At 35.7% G+C, this 22286-nt stretch overlaps 1 protein-coding gene across 2 annotated transcripts in view; it reads right to left on the bottom strand.

The window, feature by feature from the left end:
* Positions 1–9146: 9146 nt before the first annotated feature.
* Positions 9147–22286, bottom strand: part of 5-HT7 (5-hydroxytryptamine receptor 7) — a 290467-nt gene continuing 277327 nt past the window's right edge. For both annotated transcript variants that reach the window (XM_074175555.1, XM_023174542.2), the window contains one exon: positions 9147–13299. The gene's annotated coding sequence lies outside the window, so the exon portion shown is untranslated. The remainder of the gene's footprint in view (positions 13300–22286) is intronic.

Here is a 22286-nt window from a genome sequence, read left to right as displayed (position 1 = left end):
GTGGAAATTATTGTCATTCTTTCATCAAACGGAAAAAAGTGAAGAAAAACCTGAGAATAAGGATGTTCGTATCGAAATGGCTGAACGAAAAGTCATCAGTGAACTAACAAAAACAATAGATTCATGTCAAAACATTGAATATGGTTAATAAATCAATCCCAAATAAATTTTTCTTCAAGAACTTCCACATTACGTGTAATTCCATTTCCCTACCAAGACTAGAGATATTTCACTTCATTTCCGAGCGTTATTACTCGGAGAGTAGAGCGGAGTCGACCAGGATTAAATTCTTTCTCGACGGTAATTTAGGAACGAAAAATGAAGTAGACAAAGTAACTGCGAAATCTGCCATAACTCATTTCAGTAGAACTTCTCAATCGAAAATTTATATCCAGCCGCTCTTCATCTATTCCACCTAGTGGATGATATCTATTTAATTAATCTTTTGAACTTTCAGAGGTTCGAAAGTTTGAATCGTCAAGGTGTATTAATCTTTGACTGTGAATCAGACTGATAAATGAATTAGTTACTGAAAGTTCAGTCTGAATTCAAATGAAGGTGGGTGTGATAGAAGCGAGTTTCTTATGATAACAAGAATGAGCTTCGTCCCCCTTCTGAAATGTTTTACTCTGTTGATTTAATAACCAATTACTTGATTAACATTCTGCACAATATCCATGATGATTGAACATTTTTCATACTAATAACTTAACTAAGGATACGTTTCCCTACACAGTGGCTTCTTCAGTCGAACGGTACATTGAACTATTTTGCGATGCATTTCATAGAAAAGTAATCAAAGAATTGGTTAATTAAGCTCTGAAACTATCCAATGGTGATTAATTACTATTATTGATTTATCGAGCCCTGTTACTATGGTGGCACTATTCCGTAACTATAGAATGGTAATCAATAACCATTAAAAATTAATCCAGATCTGTAACTACTTTCGTACACTGTTATTTAGCTGCAGAATGGAACCCAATTACCATTATTGATTAATTAAGCTCTGTAACTACTGTTGTTCACTGTTCTGTAACTATCGAATGATAATCGAATGACCATTAATCACCAAGTTCCTTAATTAATTACCTCATTGATTATTTGAGTAATGTAACTACCGTTGTACACCGTTCTGTATGCTGAGTTGGGTCAAGGGTTAGGTCAAGTGCGATGGACAGTCTATTCGACCGTCCATCGCAACCCCCTTGTCTATGAATGCCTTGAAGTGAGCCAATCCTGGAATATTTTGTTAGAAGTCCTTATATCTTCTTTCCATCCTGGTGTTCAATGTTTGTCTGGCAGAGCCTAAAGCGATGCCAATGACAGGTTCTGGTTCGATGAAGCTGCTTGTAGCACCCTTCTTTGCAAGGGAGTCAGCCGCCTCATTGCCTTCCAGGCTAGTATGGCCAAAAATCCAGACTAGACACAATTTGTTGAGTCTTCCTATTGAGAAGAGTCGTTATCGGCAATTTGACACCAATTTAGACGTTGTTTGGTAGGATCCAAGAGCTTCCAACGCCGCTTGACTGTCTGTGAATATTTTTTTGACTTGTGTATGATGTTGGATTCTACCAATCTCTCTGCACACAATTCGATAGCTCACATTTCCGGTGGAAATATAGTCGCATTGGCCCAAGGCAGGTTGATATCTCTGTCATGGGTCTGCAACTGAAGACACCTGTACCACAACCTAAACATATTTTTGATCCATCTGTAAACCAATACCTATCTGCTCCTGATATTTTTTCTCCATGTGAATCCAGCCCTCGCTGCTCGGGAAAAGAACTGCACGAGACAGTTCTCAGTTGACTGTTGGACGCATAATGTTAGCAGTCATTCCCAGAATGCTGTGACTTTCAGTGTCAACCAGCAGTCTCTGGTACTCTGCATTAGATTGATTTGTGCATCTAGCCTCTCTCTTCATGAAAACGTGGAGAGAAGGTACATCCAGAGGGATCTCTATGGCCGCCGACAGTATGGTACTGATGGCATCTCAGATGGCCAGACAAACCGTCGCTGTAAGCCAGAGAGGCTCACCTGAGCCGTTTTCTATACCAAGCAATTGATCTATGAGTCATGGGACTGAGATAATCAACACATGAATCCAATGGATTTGTTTGCGATATGTTCATAGGGACAGTCTGGATATGTGTGAAACTTTTTCCATGTGGATGTTCCAGGTGAAATTTTTTATAAAGGACAATGCCAGGATTTTTCACCTCCGTTCCAAATAGAATGAATTCATCATTGAGGAAAAGTGGTGCTGAATTGTCCAATTTTCCCCTTCTCATCACAGTTTTGCTGAGGTTGACAGACATCTGCTTCCTCTGGCAGTAACTGTGAATGGCGGAATGGCGGATATAACAGGATACCCTTCCCGTTTATTTGCATGATTTTGCAGATCTGCTACTTTTCTATCGAGCTAATCAAACAGACTATCCATCAGTAGCGACAAAAGATAGTATCTCATCTTGAGGACAGGGTTGACCCTGAACCTAATTGCCTCGTCTTGAAGAGTCGTAGTTGCAGTTCTGTTTACTAGCATGGCATAGATCCAGCCAATTATGGTCGATTCTATGCCTTTTCCAGCCAGGGCTGATCCTATAGATTCAGGCACCGCAATCTCCTTGTTGTCGAGGGATTCGAAAATTTTTCCTACAAAGATGTTTGATGCTGAATTTGTCGATTTGCTGGTTTAATATGCATACTAGATTCAGGGAGCTACAGATGAAGCCACGTTCCTGATGTGCCTCTTCAGTATCCTATCAAGTCCTTTCAACAAAAGGATGTGAGGCTGATTTGTCAGAAACGGGGATTTGTAGATATCCAGAAATTATATATTGACAATGTGTTCCAATTCCTAATATTAGTTGTTCATAAGCATCTCATACAAACGGATATCATCAGTCATTGATATAGTGATCTAATGGATGGATGATTAGAGAGTGTTAAAAAGAGAGTCGCTGACTGGAAAGGATGTGGTACAAGAATCCACCCTAGGTATCCGGCAATGCCTAACACGCCTTCTAATAGTATCCCAAAGGAATTATACCATGCCATATACGATGACAATTGTCAGGTTTTTCATACATCTATGCTACCTGTTACCTGCCAAAGGAATGATGATCTGAAAGTCATAGTAGACGCACCATTCCCGTGGGTGGGGCTACCTATTGGGCACGTCATCAGGTGGCGGATAGGGGAACTGGAGGCCCTGTCCGGGAAGCCTATGTGGCCTTACGGGTGGGGCGCAGGACTCTTGGTCAGTTTCAGAAATAAGTAGGGTAAGAGGAACTAAAACTCCCCAAAAGCCTTTGCAAAACATGCCACTGTGGTCCAGCCTACCCAAGCTAAGGTGTAAGGAATCGTGCCAACAGCTGAATGATATGCGGTTATGATTAAAAACCCTCGGGGAACTGGTCGAAACAGATTCAAAAATATACCTATTCAGAACCACGCTTCTCGAGTAGTGAGGATCAACAAATGTATCTATGGAAAAAGTTAAGGAAAATTGGAGAAGAACTCAAACACAAAACAAATGTTTCTATAGTATCTTTACTTCTTGAATATGATATTATAAATTCTATACACCATTCTAGATAGTTTCAATAGCTATCAACAAAAAATAGATTTGACTTGAAATGTTCATAGAAATAACCTACCCTGTTTGACATCCAGTTCACCAACTCCCTCTCATGATATTCTCAAAACCCATACGCACATTTGATAAATAAACAAAATGAATTGAAAACAATCTCAAAATTTTCTATGTAGAAATATTCACGCTGATTTTTTTTAACCTATCACTAGTCTCTAGCCTAAGCCTGAAAAATGTTATGTACAGTAAGAGTAGTTTCACCTACGAAAGATCCATGTGCAGGCTATAGTGGCAAGACTTTGGCTAGTTTTAACTAGTTTGTAGGTAGATATACTAACGATGAGTCAATACTTCGGTAACTCATATACGAAAATCTAACAGCCATCAATCAAATGACGGTGGTTAGATATTCTAACTGAAAAGTAATAATGTGAAGGTAACAATTATATATTCATGAAAAATTCCATGTTCCACTATTTCTAAAACTACTTTTTACACTCTATTGTTGACAAGTGAGGAACATATAATTTTACTAAAAATCTATACCACTAAGCCTGATCTAAGTTACTGATGAGTGTGTTGGAATTATCTGTACTTTTACCTTAATGAAAATATCTACAGTTTGTAATTATTTCTATAGTTATCTTCAGAAGTTCATGGAGACTATTACAATGATTTATGAGGTACATGAATTCATTGATGGTAGACTTCACAAACATGCAAATTCAACCAACAACACTATAAAAATATGAATTATCTATGAACAAATGTGAAAACTCCAGATTTTCTTTGAAGTTAGTCGAAACAATTCTTTCATCTACCAGAAAGAATACTTTATTCAATTAGCTGTTTCCATAATTTTCATACCAGTGCCACAACAAGGTAAACTACCCATTCTCTGCCCCTATGTTCTTCACTGATATTATTATTTTTTGCAGGTACACATTACAAAAGAATTTTTATATACAAGCAATCCCATTAGTGTGAGGAAGTACAGTATCTCACCTATAATGAGGAGATCATCTGAAGGAACAATTCGTTCAGGCCAGTCTCAACTCCTTATACTGTAGTTTAATGGACTGACACCCTTCAGAAAACAACTACTCCCCTGGCTAATACCACGAAGGGCGTTGGATTATATCTTACAGGTGTCAGTGCATGATTCTCCATTGAAGTTATTCCTGCATATACTGTTGGTGATACAACTGCCGCAATGGATTTTCAATTATTGGAACACACTTACAGACCGGTTTCGGGCTGTTTGGCCACTCGTCAGTGCAAGGTAGTGTCGACCAGCAACATAAAGTCGATGATTTCCGATAATTGAAAATCGAATTCCTTCAGTGTATCATTCCTCGAAATAGGCTGAAACGGGCAACAAACAACAGGTTTGTCATAGCCCCATCTGCCTGTGAGCGAGGTAACCAACTGTACATCCGAAATTTGCCAATTCCTCGTATGAGGAAAGGAAACTTTTCACACATAGTCAGTGGACATACATAATGAGGAGCATGATAAAATATTTCAGATGAAAGTAATATGCTTTACTTTATTGCTTATTTATAAAATATTCTGAAATATACTGAGTACTCCTTTGAAACGAGGCAATACAAATCATTTTTTTTTCAAATATACCCCCTATTCATCTTTTCATCCTTGAACGGGACAAAATGTTTTACATTAGGAGGTATTTTCTTTTTTCAAAACGGTGTTGTCAAGTTATTGCTGAAAAAAAAAATCATAGGGAAAACAGATCACCGTGAATGTCAACATGAGAACTTATGAATAGAATTTAAGCAAAAATACCAATGCAATTCCAATACTTAAATAGGAAATTTTTTACAGAGGCATTAACTTGACAAACGTTAAATATCAAAAACTTGTTTTTTCAAATGAAACACCCAGTATGTTATTCTACCATTTTGAAGAACTACTACCTATAATGTTTGTTGATATGACTTAGACCTAAAATTGACAGATTTTTTTACATTTGCAATTTATTTTATTTCGAATAAAATTCTCAAGTTTGACATTATTAAATTTCAGTAATAGTAACTGACTGTTGAAATCTCAGCTGGACAATCCTAGAAAGATGATTTTTGACAGAATTGAATTGTGAATTTCCCAAAAAGTGTCACTTTTTTTTTATTTAATAGGAAAAACACTGCATCAACCACTAGGGTTATTAGGTAGGTACATTAAATTTTGTTAGAGATGCCAACATTTTCCATAAAACTATAAAGGGAAGTAGAGTTCGTAACATCCAATGCATTGGTGAGGTCGCTTGGTAATCCGAAAAATTGTCTTTCTTCATTGAAAGCTGGGCAATCACAGATGAAATGTTCAACGCTCATCGTCACACTGCAGGTATCACAAATGCGAGGCTCGTCATGCTTTAGGAGATGTAGATGGGTAAATTTCGTATGTCCAATTCTCAGGCGTGTAAGTAAAACTTGCTCTCTGCGGGTGAGAGCTCGGTAATTTTGAGTGACTAGATTCGGATTATTGGTTCTGAGTTTATTATTATATAGGGATTGCCGCCTTTGCCTCCATCTGTCGCATATGAGCTCTTCGATTTGGAGATAAACGTTTTGATAGGGCACTCGTTGGATGTCTCGACAGTTGGGGTTTGAAATGGCTTCTCGAGCTTCTGAATCGGCCCTTTCATTACCCGTTATTCCCATATGAGAAGGAATCCAAACTATCTCAATGTGTTTACCATCCTGTAATAACTTTTCCAGTTCAGTCTTAATGAGAAGAAGGAGAGCATTTTTCGGGTAGAGTTGTTGAATGCCCAAGATAGCACTGAGAGAATCAGTGAAAATGACATGATCACCAACGGATCTACGACAGTATTATAGTGTGCTGAGTATAGCAAATACTTCTCCTGAGTAGATACTAGAGAAAGATGGCAGTCGATAAGTGTAAGTGGTGGTATCTGTTATCACAGCGGCTCCTACTCCTTCAACTGTTTTGGAAGAATCGGTATACAGGTTGATTCACGGTGGATGGCACATTAGACGTTTCTGGTGAACCAGACAACGGATCACTTTGAAAATTCAATGGAGGGCATATTCGGACATTCTCTAGCCAACTAAAATATTTTCGACAATGCGGTGTTGCCGCTTCTATTAGAAAGCAGTAGCAACTTTGATTTTTCAAATGGAACACTCTATATATAATATTATTTTTGGAATCTCCAACAATTGCCCGACAACTTTTCTTGATATTTCCCTATACCTATCTGTTACCGTTTTCGAAATAAAAATTAATTTCATTTTTTTTCTTCGAAAATCATGACTTCTAAAAATGCCGATATCTTTTAGTTAAGAAGTACTATGATATCAAAATTTGGTTTGGAGTTAGGTGATACTTGGACACTTCCCACACGTCAGCCTAATCTCCGTTACTTCAATACAGGGTGGTAAAAAAATACAGTTTTTTCGTTTGCTTGAAAAAGTTGCTGAAATTTGATTATTTTAAATAGAACACCCTGTATATTATTGAAAATTCGGAAAGCTGCTGAAATTTGCTTTCTTTCTATGTATATCATACCTATACCTAACTAGTCAAGTTTCGGACTTATGAACATTTATTTGTGAAAATGTCCCTTCAGAATGGTATTTCCATTCGGTATTTGGTAAGCAGGCCATGATTACTATTTGACAGTAGCGTTGTGACATTCTCCTAATAATATCGATATTTTCGTCACTTCAGAATTTGCAAATACCTTCGAAACGATGGAACAAAACTATTCAAACGAAGTTCTTATGAATTTGTTTATTATTTTTGGACAGTGTGACAAAATTATCAGCAGAACATGTAGAAAGTTCAATGAAATGTATCCGAATCTACCGCCAATGAACCTCAAGAAATTTATACGAATTCAGAACAATTTCAATGCATTTGGATCAACTTTAAAAGCACCAAGAAACTTGCCTCGACCCGTAACTTTCGAAGACAACCAAATTAATGTCTTAGCATATTTTCACGCATTTCCCGAGTCATCGATAAGAAGTGCTGAAGAAGATTTGGGTATAAAATATTCATCGGTTCAAAGAATCTTGCGAAGACATAAAATGTATGATTATAAATTCACCAAAATTCAAGCAATGAAGCCTCAAGATCCTCAACAGAGAGTAGAATTTTGTGAAATGTTGTTGACACGCATTCAAGAAAATCCACTTTTTTTAAATAAAATTATTTGGACTGATGAATCGAAATTTTCGAGAGAAGGGATTTTCAATAGAAAAAATCGTCATTATTGGTCCAGTGAAAATCCTCACGTCACAAAAGAAGCCGGATTTCAAGAAAAATTTAGTTTTAATGTCTTCTGCATGTTGATGGACAACAAATTGAGGTACGTGATATACGAGGAGTCATTAACATCCAGAAGCTACCTGAATATTTTGGAGAATACTGTAGACCGTTTCGTGGATAATCTGCCACTCGAAGATTATCGAAACTGTTGGAACCAACTAGACGGAGCTAGTGCACATTGCACAAGAGAAGTGAGCGCAGAACTGGATAGACTATTTGACGATCGGTGGATGAGGCGCTTGGGACCATGGAATTGGCCAGCGAGATCACCCGATCTTAATCCATTAGATTTTTATTTGTGGGGAATGTTTAAAGAAAAAGTTAACAAAATACCCGTGCGTTCGAGAGATGAATTGTTAGAAAGGATTGCCCAGACATTTGAAGATTTGGATCCCAATGAAATCAGATCTGCCACCACGAAAGCAGTCAACACCCGCATTTTAAAGTGCTTGGAAGTGAACGGCCAGCGATTAGAACATATTTTGAAGTATTCCACATGATTGTTTTACTTTTTTATAATTATTCATATCAATATTTCCAATTTCAAGTTTCTTGGTGCTTTTTTAAAGTTTATCCAAACATATTGAAATTGTTCTGAATTCGTATAAATTTCTTGAGGTTCATTGGCGGTAGATTCGGATACATTCCATTGAACTTTCTACATGTTCTGCTGATAATTTTGTCACACTGTCCAAAAATAATAAACAAATTCATAAGAACTACGTTTGAATAGTTTTGTTCCATCGTTTTGAAGGTATTTGCAACTTCTGAAGTGACGAAAATGTCGATATTATTAGGAGAATGTCACAACGCTACTGTCAAATAGTAATCATGGCCTGCTTACCAAATACCGAATGGAAATACCATTCTGAAGGGACATTTTCACAAATAAATGTTCATAAGTCCGAAACTTGACTAGTTAGGTATAGGTATGATATACATAGAAAGAAAGCAAATTTCAGCAGCTTTCCGAATTTCTAATAATATACAGGGTGTTCCATTTAAAATAATCAAATTTCAGCAACTTTCTCAAGCAAACGAAAAAACTGTATTTTTTTACCACCTTGTATTGAAGTAACGGAGATTAGGCTGACGTGTGGGAAGTGTCCAAGTATCACCTAACTCCAAACCAAATTTCGATATCATAGTACTTCTTAACTGAAAGATATCGGCATTTTTAGAAGTCATGATTTTCGAAGAAAAAAATTGAAATTAATTTTTATTTCGAAAACGGTAACAGATAGGTATAGGGAAATATCAAAAAAGTTGTCGGGCAATTGTTGGAGAATCCAAAAATAATATTATATACAGAGTGTTCCATTTGAAAAATCAAAGTTGCTACTGCTTTCTAATAGAAGCGGCAACACCGCATTGTCGAAAATATTTTAGTTGGCTAGAGAATGTTCGAATATGCCCTCCATTAAATTTTCAAAGTGATCCGTTGTCTGGTTCACCAGAAACGTCTAATGTGCCATCCACCGTGAATCAGCCTGTATATATGCTTGAAGTGCTGATATTTGGAGACCAGTTCGGCGAAGGATTTCTTTATGAAATTTGAAGGGGTATCGTATTTGGGAAAGTTGAGGAGATAGGTATTACAGGAAGTAATTGGTAATGTCCATGGAGGGGGAATTTTCAAGTCAAGAGGAAGAATATTTGGAAAGTCTATATGGTTATCAGAAACTTAGGCAAATTTTCACATAAAAAGGTAAGGGGTAATTTTGTTTTTGTTCAAAGATATGTTGGAAATGATCTGAGAATGTATATCGATAGGAAGGATGGTTTTTGGAAGCGGCTACTCTTGCGGCATAACTTAAGGAAAGACAGTCCCTGCGAACATCAAGGGGTTGTTCTCCGGCCTCAGTGTGTCACTTTCAGAGTCTATTTTATCTTATCCAAATTCATAGGGATGAAATAGTTATAAAAATGATGACATAACATACTGGGAGTTACATTTAAATCAATCCAAGTTTTCGATAATCAAAGATTGTCAAGTTAATAGCTTTGTATGAAATTTTCCATTTGATAAATGCAACTTTCAGTCCTAACCAACATTTCAACTTACTCTTGATGTTGCATGCTCCAAATAATTCTGCTCAAATTTTATCAAAAATTTTTTTCTGGTGGCATTTTAGGTGGTTTGTTTTTTAGAAGATTTTCTTACTTCCAGCAATAACTTGACAAAACCGCTAAATTTTCGTAAATTTTTGAAACAAGTAATGAAGTAAACCATATAACTTCTATCAGAAACCTTTTGATCATACTTCTCATTATAGCCGAGATAATGTACTTTCTCACCCTGTATAATGAGTTTCCTTCAGTGAACTAGAACGTCATGCATATTATGAATATCATTTCACAATGATCTTGTGAAATATTGGTGAAATTGAGAACCTAAGACTACTAGACCTCTCATGTTGATGATTTTTGATGAAATTTCAGAAGCTTTGATGGACGGAAGAAATACTTCGAACAGATTGATATTTGTGACGCCATTTTGTGGAATTCCAACACACTCCATTTAATATTCTAACTTATAACTATATCGACAGCCTTCGAAGTTTTCAATGTCTTGAAGCAATTGAAATTGTATAAAAAAGCATAAAAATTGACTAGAAGAGGAACAGATAACAAGCTTATTGAATACTTAATGTCTATTGAGTAATCGATTGTCTATATTTGGTTATTTGCTTTAATGACTCCAAACATATATTTTGTACAAACGAATAACAATGTCGCATACATTCTGAATTATTCAGTTGGGCTCTATAGAAAATTCACCTCAAATGGTCATTCTCAAGATGAAAAATACCCAACTTTGTTGTGTTTTCAATGTATGGCAAAGAATAATTTCCAGTCGATGTATTGAGTGCGAGCCCAATTCTAAAGATGATTAGTTAGAGCATTTCACAGAGAATGGCCATTCAATTTCAAAAAACTCTGCTGAATAAACAATAATTTCAGTGAATCTAGTGATGGAATATACAATGTGAAGTAAATATACATGACATTGTCACATGGCCATGAAGATTCAATCACTCATATTCCGCAAGATTTGAACATAGTTTGTAACATTTTCATTCAAGTAGGTGAATCTTCTTCAACTTAATCATAAACCGACACAATTCTGAAACGAATCATTTGTTAAAAACATTTGAGCATCCTGCTAAATGATTTCCATTTTCAATCAAGGTAGAAAAAGAAAACTTTGCCTTCAATGATTTCTCAGAATCAACTATTTCAAGTTTTGGATTTTCATAACTTGACGCAATTCATGTAACAAAAACAACAATTCCATCTGGAGTAGTAACCATATCTGTTTACAATCTGTTTTCCGTTAACCAGCTGTCGCACCCCAACGAACAACAACCCTCAGAAGTCGAAACTTATACGAGCCAAGGACTAACGAGGTCTTACCTTTCAACGTGTGGTTCCTAACACGGATATATGAAGCGTTTTCAAATTCATTAGGTCATTTCTGATGAGATATAACACACTTCTTGAAGTTTTGAGTTCCATCAAAAGAGGAAATTCCCGAGTTTCTGTTCGGAGCATTTTCGCAAATTCCTGATATCTAATGATTGTTTCGATGGCATTCGCAAACAATGAGATTCTTCTGAAGATGCTGAGTTTGTGTTCTAATTTCGTTTTTTATGTACCTCTAAGAAGAAATCGAGAGAACGTAAATCTCGTGAGCACAGAGGCCACTCAATGTTAGCTTTACAATGCTAACTATACTAAAATGAATTGGGATTGAGTTTCCTGTTGTTCTCCTGTAACTACTTTCCTAAATAATACTCCACGTCTCACTTCATGGCTTTTCAACAATATATTTTTTGGAATTGTGACGGAACTGGCCGATACTCTGAGATTTTCATTCAATAGCTCACAAAATCGAAACATTTGAAAAAGACTTTGATAATTCTGTGAAAAAAAAATTTATTTTGCAAGACTAGAATTTTCAGGTATTGATACAAAGCTGTATCTAAAAGGTACTTATAATTGGAATAAGCATGTGAAACCAAATATATTGAAATCTGAACCTGTTCATGACACTCAGTTCCACGAAGAAAATATATTCGGAAACTCAATAAAACTCACTGCAAAAAATGATGTTATTTTCATGGAAAACAGTGGACTATTAGCGAATGCTAAACATTAGCTTTTATGAAATAAAACCCTTCATTAGAGAGAGAGATAGAGGAAACTCTAAAGTCAATAGTGCTGGTAATCGGTAGAGGTGATGAACGCGGAACAGTTGTGAAGAATCCAGAACCATCCAAACCATTCTCACATTTGATTCCATGAAGCCCAACCCGTGGGTTGGGCTACCTATCGGTCGTGTCCCCCGTTGGTGAATAGGGGAACGGCCAGGGGACTGGAGGCCCTGTCTTTGAAGCCCCTTGGGGAACTGGGCAAAACCTCCTCGTAATCAGCCTACCTTTGGTAATACGGGGCTCTGCCAGAGGTGACCAACTTCGTCCTTGCCACTTGTGGAAACACACATGAAAGAAAGAAACACAAAAACAGAAATGACAAAACCAAAAGCAATCTCTAGGCTGGACAGAAGTGCTCACCTCAATCTAAGGCGGTCCACCCTAATCTACCGTTTGGAATGAAGCTGGACATAGCAGATCACCTCGTGATGTAAGCGCACTTGCGGCGCTAAGGCCTTCCCCACTCGACCTCCAACAGCAAGAGCATTTTTTGCGGCGGATCCCAAGAGCTCCGCCTTGAATAAAGGTAAGGAACCGGCTGTTCCTGCAGGAAAGTTCCCTCACTTGTGCACCTCCACGGAGGGAACCCCAAGAAGGTTGAAGAAGCCGCGCAACGGCAGTATTATCGCTGCATCTTCCAAAACCTTCGCGGAGGCCACCGTGAGACACCTTAAGGTTGCCAAAGAGAGTGTGTGTTCGGCGAGTCTTGGCCTACCCCTGCCAATATAAAGGAGATGTCTCCTAGTGACCTGTCCATCTTCCTGGAAAGGACAGGATGGACGATGACCTAGGAGGACAACTCCTCGGGAGGATGTTTTATGGGTCACATGTGGCCTAAATAATGTGGGTATGCACTTACCCTCCCTACTCTATAGATACAGATACAGACATGAAGCAAAATCTTCAGATGATGTTCCACTGAACATAATTGATTCCAAGAGTAGACAATGAAAACAAAGTTTTTTCTTCATATCAGTCCAAATGTTTACTAGCACTCCAATGATATATTCCATTGACACCGTTCTGCAAAGAATACTTCCTTTTCCAAATGGTGATATTCTACATCACGACTAGAAGAAAATCCGAATCCCTGAACAAAATCCATGGCATCATTTCCGAATTTGATTTTCCTGTGCTTCGGGTTATTTTGTTCACCGTGTCCTGTAACAAATGTTCAGCATTAGGTAATGTTTGGTAATTTGAGCTGTTTCCAGCTTTGAATTTTATTTTCAATTCATTTACATTCGATAAAATAACATTTTCTCCTAGAGAAAACAGGTTTTTCCCCAGGGTCTCGATTCTAAAATGTTTCATCCACACTTCCAATTTCATTTGAAAATCTAATGAATTTCTGTTTTTGAATTAGTCGGAAACATATTTTTGAAGGAGTGAGAAAGACGATGAAATTACAGTAAATTATATTGGCCAGATGAAATGAGTATAGAAATGAAACATGAAACATAAACTCTATATATGTTGTGAAATTGCCAGTTATAAAATCTACTTCAGTTTTCTAAAATGGTTATAAGATATCAATGAAATTGAAAAGGAAAAACTCGCAGAGGTAGGTTTTGGGAAAAACAGATTTTGAGGATTTTTTTTGTATAAAGATGGAGAAGTATAAAGCAAAAAACTTCGTTCCCCAAAAATTAATTCACCAAAAAAATTTATCACCTTCAATTCAAACAAGGTTCCTATAGCTGGGATTGAATGAATAAGTGAATGAATGTCATTTCTGTTATTGATGTTCCAGTTTCTCTTGGAAATCTTACGAATTTCAATTTTTTTAATGAGCCTGAAACAGTTTCTTCATAGGACTGAGATAGACCTCTGATAATTTCGAGGAAAAAAGAATAGGCAATGAAATTACAGTTGGCAAGATAAAATGTGTATAGAAATAAAACATGGAATATAAACTCGATGTTGTGAACTTCCAGTCGTAGAATCTACGTCAGTTTTTGGAAATGGTTATCAGATAATTGATATCAACAAAATCGAAATAGTAAAACTCGCAGAGGTAAGTTTTGGAAAAACCATATTTGAAAGATTTCCATTTTTTTTGTATGAAGATGGATAAGTAGAAAGCAAAAAATTTTCTTTCCAAAAAAATATATCACCTTCAATTCAAACAAGGTTCCTATGGCTGGGATTAAATAAATAAGTGAATGATTGTCGTTACGTACTGTTATCGATGTCCCAATTTTTCTTGGGAATCTTACGAATTTCTATTTTTGAATTAGTCAGAAACAATTTCTTTAAAGAAGTGAGAAGGATCTGTGATGATTTCGAAAATAAAAAAATAGGCAATTAAATTACAGCAAGATGAAATGAGTATCGAAATAAAACTTGGAACATGAACTTTATATGTGTTGTGAAATTGTCAGTCATAAAATTTACATGATTATCAGATAACTGATATCAAAAAAATCGGAATAGAAAAACTCGCAGAGGTAAGTTTTGAGAAGAACAGATTTGGAAGATTAACACATTTTTTTTTCAAAGATGAAGAAGTGAAATTAAAAAACTTCCTTTCCAATAAATTAATTTCTTCAAAAATTATACCTCTTTCAATTCAAGCAAGGTTCCTATGGCTGGGTTTGAATAAATAAGTGAATGAATGTCACGCACTGTTACGCACTGTTATCCATGTTCCAATTCCTCTTGGGAATCTCACGAATTTGTATGTTTGAATTAGTCAGAGACAAATTCTTCATAGGAGTGGACCTGTGATAATTTCGAAAAAAAGAATAGACAATGAAATTACAATTGATTATATTGGCAAAATAAAATGAGTATAGAAATAAAACATGAAACATACACACTGTATATGTGTTGTGAAATTGACAGTCATTAATTCTACGTCAGTTTTTGAAAATGGTTATAATATTACCTAATAATATCAACAAAATCGAAATAGAAAAACTCGCAGAAGTGGGTGATGGGGAAAACAGATTTGAAAAATTTCTACATTTTTTTGTATAAAAATATAGAAAAGTAAAAAGCATAAACCTTTCTTTTCCAAAAATTTATTTTTCCAAAAAATATACCCCTTCCAATTCAAACAAGATTCCTATAGCTGGCATGAGTAGATTAAACGCATTCGTGACATGAAGTAATTTAATGAATGAACTGAGTTTTTCAACTTGTTATCCAGATAACAGTAATGTTATCCAGATAACAGTAATGTTATCCAGATAACAGTAATGTTATCCAGATAACAGTGATGTTATCCAGATTGGTTACATGTTACATTGGTTAAATGTTGGTTACAGTTACATGATTTGATTTCCCTGCAATTAACAATTCAAATTTCGTCATTAATAATCCAATCATAGAGTCATGTATTAGACAATATGTAGCCACCTAAGCTAGGCTTGTGTCGTGGCTGTTACAGACTGATATTGGTTGTGTTAAATAATACAATAGCTATAATAGCTACAGTAGCTACAATAGGTCGTTTGGTTGTATATTACTTTCCCTTACTAGGTTTAAAACCGCAGTTGGAGATGGCTAGAGGGAGGTAAGAAGAAAGAGAGATCAGGTAATTTAGCTCAAACATTTTCAAAGATATCCTGCAATTGATCATAGTGATTTCTGATAAAAACTTTCAGTTCCTTCTTTGATTTAGAGTAAATATTAATATTCTTCATATGGAGTGGCAGCTTATTGTATAATTCCGGGCCAAAATAAGTTACAAATTTATGGTTATGACTCAATCTACAGCGTTGTATCATAATTGCTTGGTGGGAGGTCATTCGCGTATTATATTTATATGTAATGATGTTATTGGGGTTACTGCAAATCCATAATAAACATTGAGAAACGTATAATTTTCTGACTTTGAACAAACCACTTTGTTCGTAGAGTAACTCTGTAGAATATCTCCTATCCTACTTCAAGGTGATTTTGATCAGTGTGTTTTGTATCACGTCAAGATTATGTAGTGATGTTTTGAATAAACCACCCCATACTAAGATGCAGTATCTAATCATCGACTCCACTAAGGCACCGTACACCATCAGTATGATATCTCTACCCAAGATACTTTTCAGTTGGGTTGGTAAAATTTCCGAATTAGTTTGCGGAGTTTTTTCACTATGCGATCTATGTGATCATTCCAGCGTAGATACTGGTCGCTCAGACACGCCTAAATATCCGATAGTATTTGTTTTACATATTCGGGAACATCTACAGTTTTGGTTTTCATTACACATATATTTGTGAATCATAATGAAGTTTTCGTCAGGTTGGTTTTTTATTGTCGAAGGGAAAGTTATAAATTCAGTTTTATCTATGTTGAGACTCAATAGATTAGTACTTAGCCAGTTATAAATCGTTTTCATTCCTTTGTTTGCGTTTTCGTATGTGTCATTCCAAGTTCGTCCCACTAATACTACAGCAGTATAGTCGGGGTAGGATAATAGTTTTCCTTTGAAATTGCTGATATTAAAAATATTGTTTAGATTGAGCAGAAATAAAATAGTGCCTATTACTGTTCCCTGAGGTACGCCCTTGCTGACAGGTAGCGGATTACTATATGAATCATTGACTTTTACTATCTGAATTCTGTTAGATAAGTAATCTTTGAAAATTTCGAGAGACCTTCCTTTAACTCCAATGTCCTGCAACCGCTGAAAGAGGATATTTTTTATTTTGTGTAGTTCTATGAAGTAGTTCTTTATTGCGTAAACAACACATCTTTGTATAGAGTTCATTATGAAATTATCTGCTTTCTTTCTTCCTCTGGAAGATTCCCATATTTTTCTATTGTACAAAGTTCAAAAAGGGTGAAATGTAAAGCTCTTAACAAACCTCGATATAAAACGAATGAATGCCCGAAAAATCTCAGACACTGAAACATCCCCTAAGAGTTCGTTATAAATCGATTCAATTTCAGACTTGATCCAAAAAACTCACCCCTATCCTAAAGGGCGCGGACAGAGGCTTCCAATCCATTTAGTTGAAAGGCAAAACATTAAACAGATTCGTCGTTTTCCAACCCGACTTCACTCAAAGTGGGATTCATAAATTACATCCCTGACGATAATAATCGTAGTGGTCGTTTCTTGACCCTTTGACCCGACCAATACTGTTTTCAACAGTGATTAATGGCGGGTAGTTACAACCGCTATGTTCGCATGCGGTTCTGGATTTGAAGTCACAATTTTTTATAGAAACAGTTCAATTTGTATTCACCTTTGGTGGTATGTCAACGTTTGATTTGTTTTTATCAAACAGAAAAAAGGATCGTGGGAGTTGGAGTGAATAGAAATAGTAGTAAGTGAAGAAAAAAATAAATAAATTGATGGATGTAGCCGTTACTAAGTACGTGGTAGTTGATCATAATGAAAAGAGATATGAAAATTTCTGTTTTTCACCACTTTCAATAGTAACTAACGTTGCTGCAGTTTCGTCCTATATGAACATTCTCAAACTAATACAATAAACTAACAATGATTCATTACATTCACCAATATACAGTGCTTTTCAGATAAAAGTATCCACCTTCAATAACTTTTGTAATACTGGTATTTAGGAAAAATCCAAAAACACGTCAATTTATGTTGGAAGGGGCAAGCATTATGGCTTATTTAAACTCACTGGAAAAGCCACCCCCTCACCCCTAGCATCATCCCTTTTTTTAAATTACTTCTCATATTTTTTATGTAAAACTTGGATACTCCTCTTTGAGCTGATTTCAAAAATGTATAATACTTGTAGGTTAAAATGGTTAGTTTATGAGATAAACAATTTTTCTTTTAATAGCACAAATTTTACTTATTTTTTACTTTCACCTCATTTGCCTGTACTAAAATGGGTTGTACAACAGCTCAAACTCTTTAATCTTTTTAACTGTGCTATTTATTATGAAGTTACAATAAGTGTTCAAAACGAGTACCATTCACTTCCATACAATGGTATAATCTATTTTGAAATGCCTTTTTGACTTTGCTTAATAAGGCTGGATTTAATTGTCGACATTCATTTTCTATCCTCTCTCGTAAATCATCCAGAGATTCTGCTTGGGTAGCATAAACTTTTGTTTTTAAATACCCCCAGAAAAAGAAGTCTAGGGGTGTTAAATCCGGTGACCTAGGTGGCCACTCCATCATCTGCCCTCTTCTACCTATCCAACGAGCGGGGAATGTTTCGTTTAAAAATTGTCGGACAGGCATAGCATAGTGTGGGGGAGCTCCGTCTTGTTGAAATACCAGTAAATTTTCGGAAAGGTTACCATCATTTTCTATTATTGTTGTAATACGTGGGTCAACCCCTTCCCTGAGCAACTCAAGATATGATTCACCATTTAAATTTCCGTTGATGAAGAAAGGTCCGACAATGTGGTCACCTAGGATACCACACCAAACGTTTAACTTTTGGGGATGTTGGGTATGGAATTCACGCATAATATGTGGATCACTTTCAGCCCAATATCTACAATTATGCCTATTTACTAAGCCATTTAATGAAAATGAGCATTCATCAGAAAAGCAAATATTGTTTAACAACTGTGGATTGTTATTGATAAATTGCGTCATTGATTCGCAAAACTCTAGACGACGATCAAAATCATCTTCATTCAACTCGTGCACCAACTTAACTTTGTATGGGTGGTACTTGAATTCATGTAGAACTCGGAAAACTGTAGAAGATGAAACACCGATCGCTCTACTTATTGTTGACAACGATTGGGGTTGTTGAGCCCCTAAGCTGACTTGCCCTAAAATTGCCACTTGGATTGCTTCGTTATTTACGAGTCCCTCTCGCTTATGCACTTTATTGCAAACAGACCCTGTTGTGGTAAATTTCTCCATCAGTTGAATTACATACTTATGAGTTGCATGTCTTCCGTCATGTAATTCGTTAAATATGTCTTCCGTCATGTAATTCGTTAAATATTCTAGCAGCAGCTCTTGTACAATTATTATTTTGGTAGTATAAACCTACAATTTCAATTCTTTCTTGCAAAGAATTAAACTTGTTCATGAACTCAATGAGGATGATTTTGACCGAAGACAGGAGTTTTGTGAGGGCATGTGTGAGAGATTAATGCAAAATCCCGAGCTGCTTTATGACATCTGTTTTTCGGAAAAAAGCTCATTTTATTTAAATGGTTGCGTGAACCGTCACAATTGCCGTAATTGGTCGGATAAAACCCAAGACAATACGCAGAAATACATACCCAACATCCCCAAAAGTTGAATGTCTGGGCCGGAATATTAGGCAATCCTTTTTTAGGTCCATTTTTCATTGATGGAAATTTAACCGGTGATTCTCATTTACAACTTCTTGAAGAGGCAAGTTGGGTATAGTTGAAATAATTGAACAGGATACAAGATGTCAAGATGAATTTATCCATTTTTTAACAAGACGGTGCACCACCCCATTATGCCCAGCAGGTTCAAAATTTTTTGAATAGTTATTTTGAAGGACAATGGATTGGCAGAAGAGATCCAATTGAATGGCCAGCACCAGATTTAACACCGCTGGACTACTTTTTGTGGGTATATTTGAAGTCTAAAGTTTATGCTACACAGCCAGCCAATTTGGATATTCATCAATAATTCTACGACGTAGAATTATTGATGAATGCCGAGCTATAACTCCTGAGATGTTGAATAATGTAAGAGCAAATTTCGAACAAAATCTTTTTTGTTGCATGGAGCAAAATGTCGCACATTTTGAACATTTACTTTGAATTTCCTATGTGAGTTACCCTCATTAGGAGTTACTTTTTTTGTGTGTGCTTCAAAAACAATTATTGGGATTTATTAACCCTAAAACAGTTTTTTAAACTTTTCTGTGTCATCAGCATTCAAGGAAATCAGCAGGTTGTATTCGTTGTGTAGGTAAGTTTTTATTATGATTCACTCTTTTATCAGAAGCATAAAATATCCACGTCAAAAGGCAACCTTCATAAAGAGGTGCCACTCAATTTACCTAAAATGTAAGGGTGGTAACCAATCCCATCTCTCGAAAAAATATCTTCGTGATGAACAAATAATTCTTACTTTTTTACGAAATCAAATGGACACGTATTAGCAGGTTGTCATAAAAAGCAAAAAATTATTTTTTCTATGAAAGTTCTGAACGTAAATTGTACCTTAAAAACAATTTGATTCATTTTAAAAAGAGTAAAAATACCTTTGAATCTCCAAATTATCTCGAAAACTAATCGTTACAAAAATTTTATTTTAACAGAAATGTGAAGGTATTCGAAAGACCTCTAAAACAAGGTGCTACTCGACCTACTTTCTCTATCTAAATAAGGGTCGTCGGACGCACCCCTCGTGCGTACTACAAAAAATAGAAATCGACATGTCCGAGCTTTTTTTATAAATCTTACCTTTTATGTTAAAAAACGGCTCAGTAAAGTTTTCGTTGTTACACACTGTGTAATCTCCGTGTATTGAATGGGATCTTGATCTTTGGTTAATCAGCGAACTGAATAACCAAAGAACTGACTTAATATTGGCAAAATATTCATGAGAATTCAAAATTTGGTATTCTATTTGAAGCGATCTCTAGAAACTATTTAGATTTCCCTCAGGTTATTTTGCTTTTGACTCCATATGAAAACAAAAACAATCTTCAACTCATTTTCTTCCTGAGCATTTCTAAGTGTTTTCAACACAATCAACTTCTCCTTAGGCTTTGATGCATAACAAATGAATTGGAGGAAAGTAACTGTTGAGGTGTTTTTATTGGAAAAAATATCTCGCAACATTGAAATTGTTTTTTTTGTTCTCAGGCTTCGGTAATTAGCTTCGTTCACGACGAATTAATGAGGCAGCAAAACATGTATCTTCTTTCCGTGAGATGAAATATTAAAACAAAGAGAAAATGCAGATTATAAAGAGAATATAGGTTATTCAAGTTGTTCATTATTTCAGAGTAAAAAGTGGATTTTTGATGGAAGATTATGAAATTTTAATTGGTTGTGGGGATGTCTTAATTTTATTAGGGATTTTACATATTTCAGAAGGAAAGAAAATTGGATGAACATATTTTCATACACCTCCCATTATTGAATCCGTTTCTAATTGGGAAGGAATGGTATTCACAACCGCAATAATTTAGAATGGAGTTTCTTGTTAGAGATTCTGACTTTCTTGGTGTAAAGTTGTGTAGTAGATTTGTGATCTTAGCCTAAATATATTAATGGAATATGGAATAATCTGGATGGAAGAACCAAAGTATGGAGAAAAGTCAAAAAGAGATGATATTATATTTGAAGGGATAAATAAATTATAGGAAATATAAAAGGAATTACATTGAATGAAACATGATTTTTATGAAGATTCGGTGTCAAAATCGAAACAAAGTGTCCATGATCATTGCTCAACTCTGAACCTGACAAGGATGACAGACATTAAGATAATATTTGATCCAAATGAATTTCGAGAAGGATATTAAAGCAGGTGCTGAGGATATTCTTAACAACAGAGAAAACACCAATTGCATATACAACAGGAAAATAGTTGGAAAACTGACTTCAACGTACAGTAAAAAATATATTTTCCATAATTTCACAAATAGATAGAGAGAGCAATATTACATTATATGAAAATTTTTCATTTGGAATAAAAGATGAGATCTATGAGTCATGAACACTGTTTCAAGGTGGAACCTAGTTTCTCATGGATGACTTGATTTATAAAATTCAATTAAAACTTTACCATTTTAATTTGACATTACTTGACTTACAAATGACGAGTTTCGACTTTCAGATGACGTCATTCCAAATCATCTGGAATGCACTTGACATAATCTAGGTCAGTGATGAAAATCTGATCAACATTTTCTAAAATATAAGCGATACTTCCTGAAAATGGCTTAGAGAATTCAGGAACATGCGTCTGAATAAATGTATATTGAGACGCATTTGTCGTAACGGATTTCATTTGGTTTTCATTCCACAAAACTGGAATCCATCAAACCAATGAGTGAGTGTAAACAAAACGTTAAATCTCGTTTCTCAAAACCTCAAGGAACGAAATCGAGCATCGTAAAATTGGATTTCAGAAAATACAAACCCATTTTTCCAGCCCGCCCGAAACGATGCAATGTCGGGGAAGACAATATCGTTAATGGAAATGGAATTATTGGTGCTCAAGAATAATACGATCTGGAAGTTATTTCTGCTT

Source organism: Leptinotarsa decemlineata, unplaced genomic scaffold (genome assembly GCF_025532065.1).
Source record: "Leptinotarsa decemlineata unplaced genomic scaffold, Ldec_3_MD MMD2_tig00001064_RagTag_RagTag, whole genome shotgun sequence".
Classification (NCBI taxonomy): domain Eukaryota; kingdom Metazoa; phylum Arthropoda; class Insecta; order Coleoptera; family Chrysomelidae; genus Leptinotarsa; species Leptinotarsa decemlineata.
Note: the sequence above shows the minus strand (reverse complement) of the source record. Positions and strands in the feature narration are given on the sequence as shown.